At 49.0% G+C, this 17,871-nt stretch overlaps 1 long non-coding RNA gene across 4 annotated transcripts in view; it reads left to right on the top strand.

Moving 5' to 3' along the window:
• The window catches only part of LOC103785801 (uncharacterized), a 42,171-nt gene that overhangs the window by 21,229 nt on the left and 3,071 nt on the right, over positions 1-17,871 (top strand). For 3 of the 4 annotated variants that reach the window (XR_008621034.2, XR_010110079.1, XR_010110080.1), the window contains one exon: positions 16,380-17,564. This is a non-coding gene — a long non-coding RNA (uncharacterized LOC103785801). Of the gene's footprint in view, positions 1-369; positions 17,565-17,871 lie in introns of those variants that run through there. The other variant, XR_611493.6, reaches the window with a different exon arrangement.

Below are 17,871 nucleotides of genomic sequence, written 5' to 3'. Positions count from 1 at the left end.
AAGATGACTGGGGCAGGTGGATAGAAAGGAAGAAAGGTGAGGGTCTCCCAGGCTGCAGGAAGGTTAGGGTGAGTGAGATGAGCAGTTGCTGTGGCTTAAAAATGTCGCCCAAAAAGTTGGGTTGGTATTCTGTTGGGAGGGAAGCTGGCTGCAGAGGAGGAGGGCAAAGAAAAAAGGAGAAATGAACACTTTCTTAGGAGAGCCTGGAGTGGACGCTCGCCCCAATGGGTGGACATTTCTGCCACTGTCTCTCAGGTCTCCCCCCAGTTTCCACAGTGCAGAGAGCCCCGTCATCTCTACCCCCAGGAAAGGGCTGCTCAGATAAGGCGGCCCCTTTCACCTGGAGCTGGGATCCCACGTGCCCATCAGGAAATGGACTGGGGTGGCTAATCCCCTGAACTCAGTTCCAGGAAGGAAGAATAAGTGTACATCAGCCATATTTTTAAAAGTTTCATAAAATCAAAAGATTCCATTCACCTCCACACCAAAAACAGCAAAACAAACAAGCAAACAAAAACCCTCAAACAATAGCAACAACAAAAACAGAGAAAGCTCCAAAGCATAAAATAAAAGCAAACGGGGTGTAGACACTATCAAGTTGAACAAGGAGGAACATCATAACCTTCCTTGCCCCACGGTGGATTTAAAATCCTTCATCCCATGCTACTGTGGGAGAGCACGGGGGCTTGGGTCTGGCCCCAGTTCTTCAGTGAAGGCTACCTAATTTAGAGCCTGTTCCTTCTACGGAGCTGTGAGTGTCTGGGGGTGGGTGTGTTCACGTTGCATCCACTGGGCGGGTACTAGGTACCCACCAGATGCATTCAATTGAAGTTCAGGGAATGAAAAGTGCTCTCAGAGTGGGAGGGCTTCTAGCGCCATCGCGTAGCCTCTATTCTGGCAAACGTGACCACAATTTTGATGCGATCATCAGGACATGGAGCTGGGCTTCTTTGTGTGGCCTCCTCCTTGCCTTCTTGATATTTAGGAGGCAGGACAAATTGAATTGGGGTGAAGAAGGAACAGCTGACAGGGCCCCGGAAAATGTGGGACTGCTAGTGCTGGAGGGTCATGTACAGCCCACTGGAGTCCAAAGACCTCATTTTAGATCTGAGACGACTGTGGCCAGGGCAGGGGGTGGGGTGAGGGGGATGTGAGCTTTTTTAGTTTTTTTTTTTTTTTGCCCTGCCTTTATGAGGCTAGGTCTAGTGAGCATTCACAGCTGGTGTAGCCTGGGGTGGTGATCCCTGAGACTAGTCGGGCTCAGCCTAAGGTGACTTCTGTGGCTAGGGCTGCTTGCCCTGCCTGCCAGCCCCTGATGGAGCAAAGGAAGATTTTAACCCTGAAGTCCTAGGCATGAAGGACTTGAGACCCAGTATCACCAGAGGGCAGCTTATCTTTGGAGACCTGAGGGTTGCCTTAAGGCCAAAGTACAGCAGGAAAGACAGCAGGACTTACTACAGAATACTTTACCCTCCAATGAACATGTGCTGGGCTGCGGGGAGAGCCCCCTGAGGTTGGGCTGGACTTCCCCTCTCAGGTCATCGCTTGGAGCAGCCCCTACCTGCTTCCACCCTTGCTGACTGCCACAAAGCCTGCTCTCCCACATAGGCGGTACCGGGGTCCAGAATGCTGGGAGAGAAGTCCCAAGTGCCCACCGCAAACGCTATTCCAGAGGCAGAGGCAGAGGCAGAGGCCGAGGCAGAGGGCTTTGAGATGCAGCAGACACAAAGCAGGAAAGAAACCCAAGGACCTTCCGCCGTTCAGTGTGATTAGAAATGACACCTCAGAGGAAAACCTGATCACCAAGAGTGGTTCCTTGATCTCTAAGCAAAAGAAGACTTTGTTTTGTGTGTTGAGAGGAACAAGAATAGGCAGAAGATCAGACCATGGGGAAATAGGATTGGCCTCATTCCAGAGCATAACACACTTTGTTGCAGAGGCCCCTGTTGCTCTCAGCAACCTGCTGATCAAGGAGGACAGCTTGAAGCACAAGGAAGTGAAGCTGCGGGGCTTCCTGCTGATACTTACAGAAAGAAAGAGAAATGGCCTTGCTGTTTCCCAAGGACAGGTCAGTTCAGGGCCCAGTGGGGCTCCAGGCAGCACCCCTCCCCTGTGCCCCGTGAGCTACCGGACCCCGCTGTGTCAGGCGTGGATCCACCTCTGCCTAAGCCACTAGGCATGTGGGGTGGTTGCTTGCAAATCTGTCAACTGAGAGAAATAATAGTATTTTGCAGTGCAGAATGATGCCCGAGCTCCAGAGGCAAGTTCTGTGATGCCCGAAGAGAGGAGGAAGAGTTGAGAGGAGGAAAAAATAAGTAAAGACGCAGATTCATCCCTTGGGTGGGATTTCTGTGCTAGTCCGTCAAGGATGAAGAATTTTCCTATGATGCCGTGGCCCAGGGCTCCAGCAAAGGATTTCTTTTGACTGTGCTCTCAAATAATGTCTGACCCTCACTGTGTCATGGGGCCCAGTTCTCCCAAACCAGAAACTTGAATGTCACCTTTGACCCCAGCACACTCAACACATCCTTCCCCCAGCCTCTGCAGGGGGTTGTCCACCCACACATGCACTCTCATGTCATGGCCTTCAGATCAGCCAGATGTGGGAGGCCAGGCACTGGGGTGTCTGCACAGATTCCTGACTGGCCTCCCTGTTTCCAGGCTCCAGCCTTCTTGTCCTTTCCATTCTCCCCTCACCGTGGAGCACCTGGGGCTCCCCAGCTCACAGAACCTCCCACAGCTTCCCGTTGCCCACAAGTCCTAACTCTGTGACCTGAGGTGGAGGACCAGACCCTCCGAGGCCTCTGCTCCCTCCTGCTCTGTACCCCACTTTCTTCTGCACACCTTCCAATTCCGTGCCTAAAAACTGACTCAATTGTTTCAAAACACTTCGAGTGCACCCCCACCTCCTTTGACCTGCTAGGTAAGGTGTTCTCCCATTGAGAATCAGATTTCATTCAGATTCCAACTTAACTTCCTCTCCATAATTGGGGGTCCCTCCCCTGGACTGAAGCTGAAGATGCTCCTACCTACCAGGCCTTCTATACAGAGCTTACAAACGGGTTAGTTTCCTCTTGCTGCCTTGTATGTGTGCCTAGATGTGTGCTTTTTTCCAAAGACACTGTAAATTCCTTGAGGGCATGGATTGCGTTTTGGGGTTCCCTGAAGCCTCAGCTTTGCACAAAGGGCCTGAAGACGGGGTGCTTGCTGCTGGCTTGTGGGCTTAAGATTCTCCTATGACCCCCGAGAATTATAACCTTCAACTGGAGGGCCGCATACTCAAAAACAATGTCCACTTTGGATGGAAAGAAACCTGGGCTGAGATGAAGTGAGCGGGGAGAAACGGAGAGAGGAAAGAAGACAGCTGAGAAGTGGCGCCTCGTATTCTTGAGGGAGAAGGGAAGCTCTTTGTACTCATCCACAGGGAATAGCAACCCAGCCCCAGCCCCAGAGCAGCCTGAGTGGGAATCACGATCGCTGTGCAGAATGTTGGTGGCACCAAGACAGGCTTCGAGGACAAGTCTAGGGGCCAGATGAGCTGGCTGCAGGTCAGTGAGGAAGCAGGCAGTGCTGGAAATCATGTCCCAACACAACAAATATCATCCGTTTAAGCTAAGTGAATGCCTGAAGCCAACACAGAGCAACTTTCATCATCCAGAGAAGGGTGGAGCAAAGAACGTGTGTGCGGGTGTGTACCTGCCTTCAGGTCCTCGTATTCTCTCCTATTCTGCTCACCCAGGGGGTGGCGAGGATGTGGGGAGGGCCAGAGGACAGGAAGTTTCTTTGATCAAACTAAAAGACTCCCTCCTCAAGTGATTCCCAGGATCTCACCCTCCTCAAATGCCATCTCAAGTGTCCCCAGACCCCAGCCATTTGGAGGTGTGGGTGACAACCCACCTTCCACTTGAATCTCAGGGCCAGGGATGGTCCCTGCTAGGTAAAGGTTTTCTGAGTGGAGAAAAGAAGAGTGGGATCTGAAAGACGATGGGGCCCTCTGCCTGGCAGGGGAGAGGTGGGCAAAGGCTGGTGCCCAGGTCTGTGCAGGTTGCAGTGGCTGGCTGGCACTGTCCCCAGGGGCAGTGCCAGCTCCACACAGCAGCACTCAACCTTCCCTTTCTTTCTTGTGGGCCATCTTCTCCATGCCCATTCTCTTCTCAGCTCAGCTGACATTCACTCCTTAATCTTGTAAACCACAAGGAGAGAGAGTAAGTGGATGGAAGAGTACTAGGCACACATACAGAGAGGACAGCTATGAAAAGGGATGTGGGCTCAGCCCTGTGCATGCCAAGCCTGATCTCCCCCAGGCTTTTCTGGGAGCAAAACCTCCCTACGCAGCTGAGCAGCTAGCCTGCTGGAAGTCATGGTAGGTGGAGAGGAGCCTCTTGGATCAGTTCAAATTTGGAACTTTCCTTAGTATCCCTGGAGAATAAACTGTTTCTGGAGTGTAAGGCCAAAGAAAACACCACCTATTTCATACAGCAGAGTTTCATCCCGTGGGTCGCACACCATTAGTGGGTTGTGAAATCAACTTAGTGGTTTACTGCCAGCGTTGTAAAACAATAGATTAGAAACAAAAATCTCAGGGTATCACAAAAAGGGTAAGTATTTTTTTCCCAGTGTTTATACATCTATCCATACCTATGCCTATACCTATATTATATCTAAATATCTCTGTGGGGAGGCAATGCAAAGTTTGTTAAATGTATTTCTTACTGTGATTTTGTGGTCAAGAAAGTTCAACTAACATTAGCCTGGACAAAGTCGTTGCTGATAGGATCATCTGGCCCTGGAGGAGCCAGAAAGAAGCAAGCCCATGTGGAGAAAAGTCAGAACTGAGGCTCTGGCCCGTTTTGGCCTCCTGGACCTGACAGCCCTTTTGGGCCCCTCCCAGAATTAGGCGAGCACCTCATTGGTCCTTGGGTGGGAAGGGCTGTTGTGGGAAACCTTCTTTAGAGGCCCCTATGCGTATTCTGGTTGTCTAAATGCCATGGCTCTTCACTGCTCTGGGTCCTCACGTTAGCTTCTGAATCATGCAGATTGCTAAAAGAGAGCCCTGCAGAACTTGGGAGAACTGGATAGCGCTAAGGTACAATGAGAAAACAGCAATTGGTCAGCAAATGTCAGCGGTCTTCTGGGGTGTGGTGCTGTTTGAGGTCGGGGCTGAGTACTTGCCCTTGCTAAAGGATGAAATCCAAGAGCCCCTGGAAGACTGAGAGGGGCCGGGTTTGGGGACCCTCTTCCTGGAAGATCATTAGGGAAAGCACGGGGGTCTGGGGAGAGGCAGGCCCTGCTGGATGCCTCAAAACAGTCACCTCTGATAGCTGCAAGTTCTTTTCTTGTTCGAGAAAAAGAGTGCAAGGCTTTTTATCATTCCTCGCCGGGATGCTCCACAAATCACCGAGGATTTGAGAATAGCATCCAGAATGCTGAGAGAGGAGAAAGAATATGAATGTGTGTGCACACACACAGGATGCTCCCGCGTGCTGCTGGGTGGCGGGGCACTGACTGACTACTGGGGTGCACTGCCGAAGCCATTCCTGAGTTGGGCTGGTAGGGGTGCTACACAGGGAGATGTCATTTTTTTTTTTAACTAAGAAATTACAGAGTATCTAGCACACTGCCTGGAATATACTACATGCTTAATTTAGAGGGGTGATTTTCCTAAAGATTTCAGAATGATTTGTCCTTGTTAATCACTGTGGAATCCAGGAAGAGTGCTGTTCAAAGGTGTCTGTTCCTGTGGTGTGGACAGCATGCAGAAATAACTGAAATTAGGATTCTCCTGTTAAAGGGAAGCTCCAGCTTTTAAAGCCTTCATTATTCTTTGCTTCTTTCAAAATCCCTTTTATCCCCACTGATGGTCAGCCCTCTCCCTTTCCCTCCCCCATCCCTTGTTCTCTCATTCTCCTCCCTCTCCCTCTCAGGGCTACCTGCATCTCTCTGGCCTTCAATACACCACCAAGAGGGGAGGAAAATTAACTGGGCAAAGAAAAGTTATGGATTCTGACGTTAGAGCTAGGGCTAAGTCAATAGTCTAGGCTACTTCTCAGACCTGAGACTCAACTGCTTTGAATTTCAGTTTACTTATTGCCATTTGGGAATAACAAGAAATGATCCCAACTCAGGGATTCACTCCTGTGCTCATATGAGAGAGCAAAGACCATCTGTACCTTGTTATTGTCATTGCCATGATCTCTGAGCACACCCTTAAGCAGCAGGGACTGCCCATTAGCGACCATTTCGAAACAGTTGAGGGTATTGGCTAGGGGGTGTGTCGTCAACAACTGTTTCTGCAAGCACTTGCTGAACACTTGTTCATTAGCTGGCACTGTGCCTGGGTGAGGGGCTCTGGGAAGAATTGAGACCAGAAACTTTGGCCTCTACGAGGTTCTAATCTTGTCAGGGAAAGCATGGAAACAGAGACACGGAATAGAGGACAGTGATGGCTTGGATGAGATTCAGTGAAACTATCTGAAATGGGTCTTCACTGCTATTTGTTTCTACAAAATGGGGTGCATCTTGCAGCTTTAACTTCTGTGTTTATGGGGAAAAAACGGAACCCCTTGGAAGCATCCTTCAATCATTCAACTTTCTTTTTTTTTTTTTTGACGGAGTTTCACTCTTGTTGACCAGGCTGGAGTGCAATGACGCGATCTCGGCTCACGGCAACCTCCGCCTCCCAGGTTCAAGCGATTCTCCTGCCTCAGCATCCCGAGTAGCTGGGATTACAGGCATGTGCCACCATGCCTGGCTAATTTTTGTATTTTTAGTAGAGACGGGATTTCTCCATGTTGGTCAGGCTGGTCTCGAACTCCCAACCTCAGGTGATCTGCCTGTCTTGGCCTCCCAAAGTGCTGGGATTACAGGCATGAACCACTGTGCCCAGCCCAATCATTCAATTTTCATAGCGTGGACTTGAGTCAGATTATTCTTCATGGACAAAGATTTCTGAGAAGGCTGGTTAGTATATAGCTGGAGAAATAAAGCAACTCAGAAACTCCATTGGCTCTTTTAAACAAATTTTACTCTATTAAAATTGGAGACAAACATGTCTGCCATCTCTCACTTTGGTAGTAGGGAGTAAGGGGTGCCGTACTCAACCAGGGTTCCTAATCCACAGTTTGTGGTTCTCAAATTTTGCACTGATATGTCGCTAGGACACTGCAGCAAGCTCACAGAACTGCCAAAGAATATTTAAAAAATTTCAAAGTGGCAACAGTGGCATCTGTCAGATACCAGGTGTTGAGTTGTTTGGACCTAACTATGTATTAACAGAACTACTAGTTATTTCTTTTAGTTTAGGGGCACTGCAAAGCATTACTGAGATCCCAAAGGCATCCTGAATGGGAAATGTTTGGCCGGCTCTCTGGGGCTCAGTGCACCATCACCAGGTCCACAATTGGATGGCCACGCGGAAGCACACCTGTGCACAGACATCTCTTCTACACACCCACACCTTGGTCTTATCTTTGGCCAGCTCCTTTGGACTTGGCAGTTGCTGATTTGCTTCTTTAAAAAATGTGTGAGTTTGTCATGAATTTGGTCTTGATTCACAGTGTCCACCGTTCAGCACCAGAGGCAGCCGTAACTCCTGCCTTTGGGGTAGGAGAGAGGTGGTTAGCTCAAAGGCTGTGAGTTTTCAACACTGGGAAGCCTCCAAACTGACACCCAGGCTGGCAGAATTTGCCTCTAGAGCCATTGGGTAGCGGGTGGCCTCATCTTCTCCTTCCTGACTTTGTCCCCTTCTTCGTGGAAGGCCTCCAGCCCAGATCCCTGCTTACCCTTTCCCTCCCATCAGCTTTCCCCTGCACGCCCTCATAGCGCTGATGCCACCTCTGCACCCCTCCCAGGTCTGTGTGCTCTGCTGCCTGTGGGCTTCGCTGCTCCACCGTTGCTCTCAACTGCCATCGGAATTTTCTCTCCTGAAGATTCTCAGCGGTTGGTGCCCAGGTTCTGCAGCCAGGTGGACTATGAGGCTCCAAGGCTGTTGGGATTCAGACCCGCTGTGGGGACCTGGCAGCTAGTATACCAGAAATGCGCAGTGAATATGTGATGAATCAACGTAATAGCTTAATTCCCAGCGAGAGTTTCAGGGCAGCTACAGTCGCGTGTGAGAGCCCCCGGTCACTGCTTCTCATTTTCCAGAGGCTCTTTCTGCCTTAGCTGAAGAAAAACCTGATGGGGGAGCCCAGGCAGGCCCAGCAGAGGGGGTCTGTGGCTGGGGGACATCGGCCCTCCCGTGGCCCTTCTCTTTCCTGCTGCTCTTGCTCATCCTTTGCCGTGGCTCTCGTGTCCTTCCAGGCAGGTGGCTGAGTGCATGCAGCCTGCGTAGACGGGGCAGGGCTGTGTGGGGATTTAGGTGCTGGATTTAATAAATGTTTTTATCTTTGCATGGCAACAGGGAGAGGAGACTAATGTCTCCAAGGCTGAGGCGCACACCTCACCTTCTCGCTCTGGCGGGCCGGGCCTCTGGCAGCTCCTGGCTCTGCTTCACAGGGTTGCTGGGCCCTGCTGTCCTGACGCCTTGCAGCGGGAGGTGGGAGGGACGGGGAGGGGAGCTGGAGGAAAGACTGCCCCACCTTTGACATCCCCAGGCTTCCCAGTGTTGCCGCCTCTCCTGTATCAGCTCTTGAGACCATTTTAGAGGTGGAAAGAAGCTCTGCTTTTTAGCACACAGAAAAATACCCTGGCCAGGTGGGACCTCACTGGAGATGAGCCTATGGTTTAAGGCCTTTTAAGAATGAAGGTTCAGGACTCAGGGCCCTTCTGGTGCTCTGCTCGCCAACCCCCCATGTTAGGTTTGGGCAGGCTTGGAGGGGATCTCCTGCCAGAAGACCCCCAGCCCCACTCTCCTGGTGGACCAAGGCCTTGCAGATCAACTCTGGGCCCCTGGGAAGAGAAGTAGAGCCTGGTCTGGGCTCCTTGCTGCGTCTGGCTGAGCCACAGGCAGAGGGACACACGGGAGCAGCCCTGGAAACTGGGGTGTCCGGGACCTCAGCTACTAGAGGGGCAAAGGAACATCTATGAACAGCTCCCACTGGGCCTGCCATGCTTTCAGACGCAAGAAATAGCTCCACTGCCTGGGCCAACGTTCTGCTGGCTCCTCCTTTGATAGTAGCAGTCAGGTCTTGTGCTGAGAGCTGGGCCTACAGGGGTTTATTATCCAGAACAGCTGCTCTAGAGGGGCGGGTAGTTGATTTGGAGAAAAAGCACACATGCATTTGTCACCTCAGTGTAACAGGGCTCTGTTCTGGCAGTGACAGGATCACAGAGGAGGGCTCCCCATCCAGGGCCCCTGTCCTTGGGAAGGTTTTGGAGCATGGAGAGCCTGAGCTGAATCCTGATGAAGAGAGCGCTTAAGTCATGCCAAGAGTGGGATGTGGGGGAATCCAGGGGTGGGGTGGGTATGGGGACCCCAGCGTGGGGAAGGCACTGATGTGTGACATAGCAAGGGTGAGGACACTGGGGGAACTGAGTATTGAGGAAACCAGTGGATGGTAGGATTGCAGAAGGAATGATGGGCAAGGGATGACAGGCTTGTTGGGCCTGGATTTTATTCTGTGAATTCTTCTGGGAAGAAGGACAGCCAGAGGGCCAGATGGGCATTTTGGATGGAGCTTGCTGGCTGCAGTGTGCAGGGGACAGACAGACCTAAGTGAAGTCAAGAGTTGGGGCACAAGGGGTGGCCACTGCAATGAATGAGGCAGGAGATGAAAAGCCCCAGTGAGGGTGGGAGAGGGGCAGGAGGGCTAGTGGGGAGGAGGGAAGGGGTTGCAGGTTCTGGGTGGCCTTGGGTAGATGCCACCAACTAAAAAAGGAACAGAGTTGGGAGATAGGGGTGTTGATGACATTCGGTCTCTGTGGCCTCAAGGGAGATGGAAGTGGAGGTGTCCATTGCTCCTGGCCAGGCTGGGCGGTTGGGTATCAACATTCACAGGCTTCCTAAACCAGAGTCAATGAGATAGCGCCAGAAGTGTGAGGGGAACAGTAGGCAGGGACATATTCTTAAGGATAGATTATAAGGGGCAGGTGGAGAAGCAAGACAGGGGCAGAGGAGGCTGGGGCTGGAGGGCTGGGGAGTGTGATGCTGCTGAATAAGAGGGCTGTTCCTCACAGGCTTTGGGGGTCTTCACCCACTCTCTCCTCTCCCACCAGTCTATGAACGGGTTGCTGAGGGGAGTGACCAGTCTTAAGGGCTAACACTATGTTTGACATACGCTTGGTGCTGAATTAATGTTAGTGAAATCCACTGAACACAAACGTGGCACAGAGGCCGGTGAGAGGAGGACTGGAAACATTGGTGGCTTTGGCAATGGTCAGGGGGATGGTGTGCTATTTGGTAGGCGAGTTTGGGGGACAGGAGAAGCGGGGGTGGAAGCTAGACTTCAGCAGGCTGAGGAGGCAGTTTTTTGGGTGGAGTTGGGTGGGGGTGATGAGGAAGTGGAAGAGAGTGAGTGTCTCCATTCCTCATAAGAGTTTGTCTGAGACAGGAAGGAGAGAAAGTGCCGAGCTCACATTTTGCGACTAGAGCATTTGAAATTTGTTACTCCTCTTTCTCCTCGAAACACAGCATGTTCCTTGTAGCAAAGTTAGAAAAATACATAGAAGAAGAAAAAAAACTTCTGTAATTCCGTCCATTAGAAACATATCCTGTTCAACCTCAGAGTAATTTCCTTTTGGACTTCTTCCGGCTTTGTGTTTTAGTAGAAATGGTATCACTCAGGGCATTATTTTGCAGCGTATCTGTTTCTCTTAATAGTTCATGAATACCTTTCTCTTGTCGATGCTACTCTTCTTCCAAAACATCCTTTAAACTTTTATTGACCTCTCTATCTCGTATCTGGGATTCAAATGCTTTGAAATCCAACAGGTGCAAAGGCGCGTTCAGGGGAAGGTTGCCCCTTTTATTTTTTGCCTTGGAGCTCACTCTTTTTCGCTCCCTGGAGGCAACTGACACTCCTTTACAAGCAGCAAATTTAGTAGTTAGTTCATATTCCATTGCATTAATGTTCCGATATTTATTCATTTTTTAATTTTATTTTTTTTGAGACAGGGTCTCCCTCTCCAATATTTAGTAAAATAGCTTTCTGTCTTGAGTATTTGGATGTTACTGTTTTATTTTGCTATTATACATAAGGTTATGATGAATGTCCTTCTGGCTAAATCTTTGCATACATACTTCATTTTGTTAGAATAGATTTTTAGAAGCAGAATTTCTGGGTCAGAAGGTATGACAAACTAAAATCCAATATCAGATTTTTACCTCCAAAACAAGCTGTATCGATTGACATCCCCTAGCGATGCATGAGAATGTTTGTATCCCCACCTAGGCCCTCCACCTGTGTTACTAAAATTCACTTCCTCAAACTGTGCCAACTTAGTGGGTGAAAGGTGCATGTGAGGGCCTCTAATCCTCATTGCGAACTGCACTTTTAAAGGGTGCAAGTAGCATCTTGGGGAAACATAGGAGAGTAGGTGATGGCTCCAGGGAGGTCAGCTCTGAGCCCCCAGGGAGGGCTGACCTGTGAGAAGAGCAGAGGAGACAATCTAGCATGGCTTGAGGTGGCTGCACTGCCAGTGGGTACAAAGCCCAGGGACAGGATTCTTCATTTTTTCAGAAACCCCCAGGTGGAAGGGGGAGGGCCCCAGGCCACGAGAAGCGAGAAGGCCATGAACGATTCAGAACCTGAGGTCGAGGGACCACTGGCACGCACGCAGGATTTTTGTTTTTCCCCCTCAAAGAGACTATGGCGATCTTTTTCTGACAACTTACTGGTTCACTAAAAGGGGTTCCTGGAATAGGGTTGGGGGTGCTGGTGGTGAATGCTCTTGGGTGATCAAAATGCGCCTCTCTCTTAGAGTTTGCCCCGTGCACAGGCTTGGGGTAGGAGCCTGTGTCCTTGTGTCCTCTGATACTGGGCTGTGCTGCTTGGGGAAGGGAGAATAAAGACTGCTTTCGTGCAACCAGCTGAGAGTTGGGGCAAGGGACACCAAGGGCTCCCTTATTCATAAACGCCAGATTTTAGAAAGTTTGTACTGAAGGGTGAACCTGGACATTGGGAAGAGCAGGATATTCCCTCAACGTTCACCTACGCTTTAGGTTTCTGTAAACAATTCCTGCTTTTACCACGTCAGCCTCAAGGGCCAGCTCCTTCTCTTTGATTTTTCTGCACTGCTGTAGACAGGGCTAGTCTCTAGACAACTTAGTTTCTTAAAAACTGTAGGACAAAAAGGAGAAATAAACAAGATAATTTGACTTCCAATACGTAGTCACATGTCTTTGGGTTAGGGTTGCAAGATGTCTCCCTGGATTGTTTCCAGTCTGACTCTCAAGTTTGGGAATCCAAATTTCAGCCCTACCCCTCAGGGGCACCTACAAGGAACATAAGCTTCCTTGACGTTCACCTTAGAGAGCTGGCACCAGAGTGAAATGAGCAGCTCCAGTCCACTCTCTGTGAATTTAGAGCCATACCTTGCTCTTACAGTTTGCTTGTCCCCCAGCTATTATTTCCTGTTGATTATGATTTTCAAATACGGTTTTATCCAAGGCATAGTTTTGGGCCCAGGTGACATTTCCCCATCCTGCACTCCAGCTGGATTCTTCATTAGCCTCTGCATTCATTCCCTAGGGCTGCTGTGAAAGATGACCACAAACTAGGTGGCTTAAAACAACAAAAATTTATTCTCTCACAGTTCTGGAGGCCATAAGTTTGAAATCAAGGTGCCAGCAGGGTTGGTTCCTTCTGGAGCCTATGAAAGAGGCTTCCGTTCTTTTCTTCTTTGCATGTCTTCCCTTCTTAGGAAGACACCAGCCACTGGATTCAGAGTCTACCCCAATCCGGTATGACCGCATGTTAAGTGGGAACATTAGCAAAGACTCCATTTCCAAATAAGGTTACATTCTGAGGTGCTGGGTGGACATGAATTATTTCGGGCAACCATTCAGCCCATTGCGGTCTCTCTGCCTTCGGACTCCTCTTTCTACCTGTCCATGCCACGGACCCTGTGGGAGTCACTTTTTTTAACCTTCCTGTAGTGGAACCACCCCACCCCTGCTTTCAAGCCCTTCAAAGACTCCCCACTGCCAACAGAATAAAGTCTTATCTCTTTAGCTCAACTTAAGGAGACTCACCATAGTCTGGCCCCTATGATCTTTTCTACATTCCATTTCTCCATTTCTCCTACACACTCCCTACCATCCCTGGGAAAGGTCTTCTATGTTGTTGAACATGCTGTGGATGCTCTTTTCTCCTTCCTCCTTCTGTCTATTGCTGAGACGCTCTTTTTCTCAAACACCCGTGTCATATATCTTTCCTTGTTCATGAGGACGTTTCTAGCCAGCCCATGTCAAAGGGCTCACGTCTCTCCACAGACCAACCCTAGCCCCCACGGTGCACCATTCCTCAGTCTGTAGTGTGGCTGTCCTCTACTGGTGACATTTCCATTTTCCATTTCCATTTTACCCAGGGGCAAGCCTGTGTGCTATACTTCTTTGGGTCCTTGGTTTTGACAATGGTGTTCGGAACAGGTGGCTTCATGGTCAATGATTTTGTATGCTGCTGCTGGTGTGAGCATGCTGAATTGCTCCATGCCTGCAGCTCCCTCTAAAGCTGATGGAGAGCCCTGTGCTGAGATGAAATGGGGGGAAAGGAGAAATTTGTTGCCACTTTGAGAGTCAAAGGCAGTGGTCTTTCCAAGGAAGAGTGAACTAGCAGAATCACTGCAGGAGAAGCAAATTCTGGAGGCTGGATGCCAAGAGGTGCTGTAAGAAAAGTTGTAAAGATATATGTGGGGGAAACCACTGCTCCCATCCCCCTTGGGAGACAATTGGTAAACAATATAGTTGGCAAAGGATAGGGACTGGGAGGGAAGTAAAAGAGGAGACAGAGTACAATGAACAGAATAGATGCCAATGGCCTTATCAGCTTTAACAGATGATCTGAAAACTTTAAAGTAACAAGGAAGTTTTTATTCCCATAATTGTTAGTACTGTCTTTTGCTAGCTCCTCCGATGTGACAGTGATTGACCATTGGCAGCTGGGTCTTCAAACTCTCTTCTAAAATGTTGCATCTCTATGGGGACACATGAGGAACTTAGTTCTTCTATCTGGAAGTAGGTGTCCTCTAAGATTTCTTGTGTTGTGTACTCTGTAGCCTTTTTTTTTTTTTGGACTATGTCTCAGTTGCATCAAAGCCCCATTAACATTGCCCTTTGGGATCAAAAAGTAGTCCACCCGAGAAGAAAGAGTAGAGTTTTAGAGAACTGGGGTGAGAATTCTGGGTAGATGGCCAAGGTGTGGGCTCCAGGCTGAGCTTGCTGACACATGACATTGTCTGTTTCAGGTACTGGGACAAGTTTTCAATGTCAAAATCTTTGAAGCCACCAGGGCCTTTTTTGTTTTTGTTTTTTGGCTAGGTCTTGGCAGTACTCCTTCATATAGTAGTAGGTTCAGAAACTCAGGCTAAGGAAAGCATCCAGAAAACATTGTCTGCCTCTGCAACAGTTTGTGGATAGCTTGTAATTGTAGTTCTGATCTTGTCAATCTGTCTTATAACTCTAAATGTGTGGTCTCACCTGGCTAGATACAGAAAATACCTATCTTCTTATAGAAGCAGGCAATCCTCAACCCCATTAAAAAAGTATGGTTTCTTGGACATTCCATCTAATAGGAATGCCAGTTTGCCTCCTGATATGTTGCCAGTCTGGCCATTTCAGCAGTCACTGTTCAGCACTAGAGGAGGACTTCAGTAAAAGTTCCTTTGTCAGTAAGTCTTCCACGCAACATATTTGTTTCCAGGTCCTAATGGCAATTCCTCAGGATCTGGAGGAAAAAAAAAAAAAAAAAAAAAGAAAAGGATCAACTCTCACGTTTGAGTTTGTCCCATTCATTTACATAAAGACTATCCATCAGTTTGAAGTGTCTTTTTGAGAATCAGAAAGGGGAGAGGACATAGAGGGCAAAGGATGTATTCTTTGAGATCCTGCTCTTAAGCAGTGATTCTTCTCTAGCACTCCTTATTTCTAGAATTTTCCAGCCATCTCTAACAAAAGCAAAGTGCAAAGAGCATTTAATACAAACCAAAACGTGAAATGATCTTTTAATAGTTCAGTGTTGTGGCTGTGACTTGGAATTTTTCACTACATAAAAAAAAAAAAAAGCCACATATGCCCGGGTAGTCTCTGCATCAAGTCTGATACCATTGCTCCGACGTTATGAGGCTGAAGCAGTTGTGGCTGATTGATGTCACTCTTCTAGCCATTTCCTTTTTCCACAGAGAGAGGCCGGGTTAATCCAACTCCAGTCTAACTTCGGAGGCATCAAGGATTCTAGGCAGCGTCTCCCGTGTTTCTTTTTCCAAGTGAATTCCTGGAGGAAAACAATGAGGTCCATGTGTCTTTCCATCCCCAGGGACCAGCTCAGTAATGGGCATGTAAGAACACGCTGAAAAAAATTGTTTTGTTTTTGAATGACAGCGATTTAAGAGTAGTAAGGTCCTCGTAAATATAGGACATTGTACTTGTGTTTTTCTTCCGAGCATACAAATATTTGCAATGAGGTTGCATCGCAAACTCCACAGCCATTGTGGCACCTGGGGCTCTGTGACTTGGAGGCAGAGGAGATGGAATGCCGGTGAAAAGAAGGAGATTGTGGTGTGAATGTGAGGGATGAGGGTGAATTAGTTTCCTACGGCGGCTGTTACAAATTTACCACAAAATGAATGAGTTAAAACAGTACAGATTTATTATCTCACAGTTCTGGAAGACAGAAGTTCAAACTACTGGCAAAGTTCAAAGTGTTGGCAAGGCTGTGCTCCTCAGGAGGCTCTAGAGGAGAACCTTTTTCTTGCCTTTTCCTGTTTCTAGGGGCCACCTGCATCCTTCGGCTCATGGCCTCTTCCTCCATCTTAAAAGCCAGCTTCTGCAAATTCGTCTCTAATTCTGACTCTACTTCTCTTGCCTCCCTCTCTCACTTATAGGGGTCCCTGTGATGACAGTGAGCTCACCCTGATAATCGAGGCTAATCTCCCCATCTTAGGGTTAGCCTATTAGCAACCTAAATTCCACCGGCAACTTTAATTCCCCCCTTGCCATGCACCGTGACATATTCACAGGTTCTGGGGAGGAGGGCATGAGCATCTTTGTCGGGGCATTGTTCTGTCCATCACAGAGAAGCACTCAGAGATTCCGGACTCCAGTATCCTCATTGTACACTTGAGGAAGCTTGGGCTCAGAGGCTTTATGATAATTCCAACAGTTTTTGCAACAGGAGGAGGAGAATATCTGTCCAGGAGCCCTAATCAAGACTCAGCAGGAGGCTGGTGGCTTCCTTTCCTTCCTTCTTTTGCTTCCTTCCTGTTCTTCCTGTGCTTCCTTTCAGTTCTTCCTTCTACATATGGGGCCCATCGCATTCCCACTGACTCAGATGCTGAGGGGCCAGACTGAAGGGACAGTGGCCATTGCATCAAGTCAGAGAACGGATCTGACCCATCTAGTAGAAGCTTATTGTTTTGGCAGAAGCACAAGCTCTTAGAGGTGCAGCTGCAGGGTGTGACCTGTTGGGGACATTGAGCTCAGTGACCATGGGCCCTGAGAGTCTGAAATCCTGGAATTTCTCCCAAAATGAAGTCCATGTAGGGAAGCCAAAGTGTGAGTCTTACCCGGCTGGTTTACAACTGACTGACATTTGCTGCCTGGGCAGCTGCTGTGGGTGTCTGGAAACCCTACTGGACTAGGACTGGCCCCAGCAAAAAACAAGTGTTATAGCTGCCCAGTGTCCTCTGAGTGGATGCTGGTGATTCTGGTATGGAGCCCAGATGTAAGGCAGCAGGTGGTCCAGAAGGCACCAGAAGAGGTCTCCTGTCAAAGTCAGGGCCAGAGAAGAAGGCACAGGGAACCTACTGCACGAGACTTTCACTTGCAACGAGCAACCCATGATGAGGAGGGAGGATTCCTGGGGGCATTGAGTCCCCCAGACACAAGGACCCAAGACCTTCTTGCTTGGAAAGTGAATTACTCAGAATTCCGAGATGATGCCAGTCTTGGAGGAAGATGACATGAGGACCCAAAACCTTCTTGCTTGGAAAGTGAATTCCTGAGAATTCCGAGATGATGCCAGTCTTGGAGAAAGATGACATGAAGACCCAAAACCTTCTTGCTTGGAAAGTGAATTCCTGAGAATTCCGAGATGATGCCAGTCTTGGAGAAAGATGACATGAGGACCCAAAACCTTCTTGCTTGGAAAGTGAATTCCTCAGAACTCCACGAAGACTCCAGTCTTGGAGGAAGATGACATGAGGACCCAAAACCTTCTTGCTTGGAAAGTGAATTCCTCAGAACTCCACGAAGACTCCAGTCTTGGAGGAAGACGAGGTGTTGAGAGATAGCTGGGATCCCTGAGGAAGGCAGCCCCAGTCTCCGGTGGAGAATTAAGAGGGGCCCAAGCAGATGGTTGGTGGTGGAAACGTCACCTCAGTATAGTACTATGGAGTTTCCTTTCACCCCCAACAGCTGGTGGTTTCCAGGGGTGAAGAGTGAAAATTGAAGCAAGGTGTCTACTGTCCAGGTGAGAGCCACATCCTATGGCTGAGGGCCTGGGGGCATTGGGGACCACCAAGAATGAATACTTTTCCAATTAAGTGAAGTCTTTTGCACAATATTCCTGACCAATAGCTAATGTTCTCTGAGAGAGTCAGAGCTTCAGCCCGTGAAAGAGCGAGGGAACTTGTAGGAAGATGTATGTGAGTACAAATGTGAGGAGAACATGCTGAAGTAGCCCAGGGGCTCAGTTGAAGCTGAGGACTGGTGGTTCTGGTGGCTGTGCTGGGGGTGGGGGTGGCAGTGTGAGATGGAAGTGAGTGAGCAGGTTGGGT

This window comes from Pan paniscus, chromosome 16 (assembly GCF_029289425.2).
Source record: "Pan paniscus chromosome 16, NHGRI_mPanPan1-v2.0_pri, whole genome shotgun sequence".
NCBI lineage: Eukaryota > Metazoa > Chordata > Mammalia > Primates > Hominidae > Pan > Pan paniscus.
The sequence above is the reverse complement of the archived record's forward strand: the minus strand, read 5'-3'. Positions and strand labels throughout refer to the sequence as shown.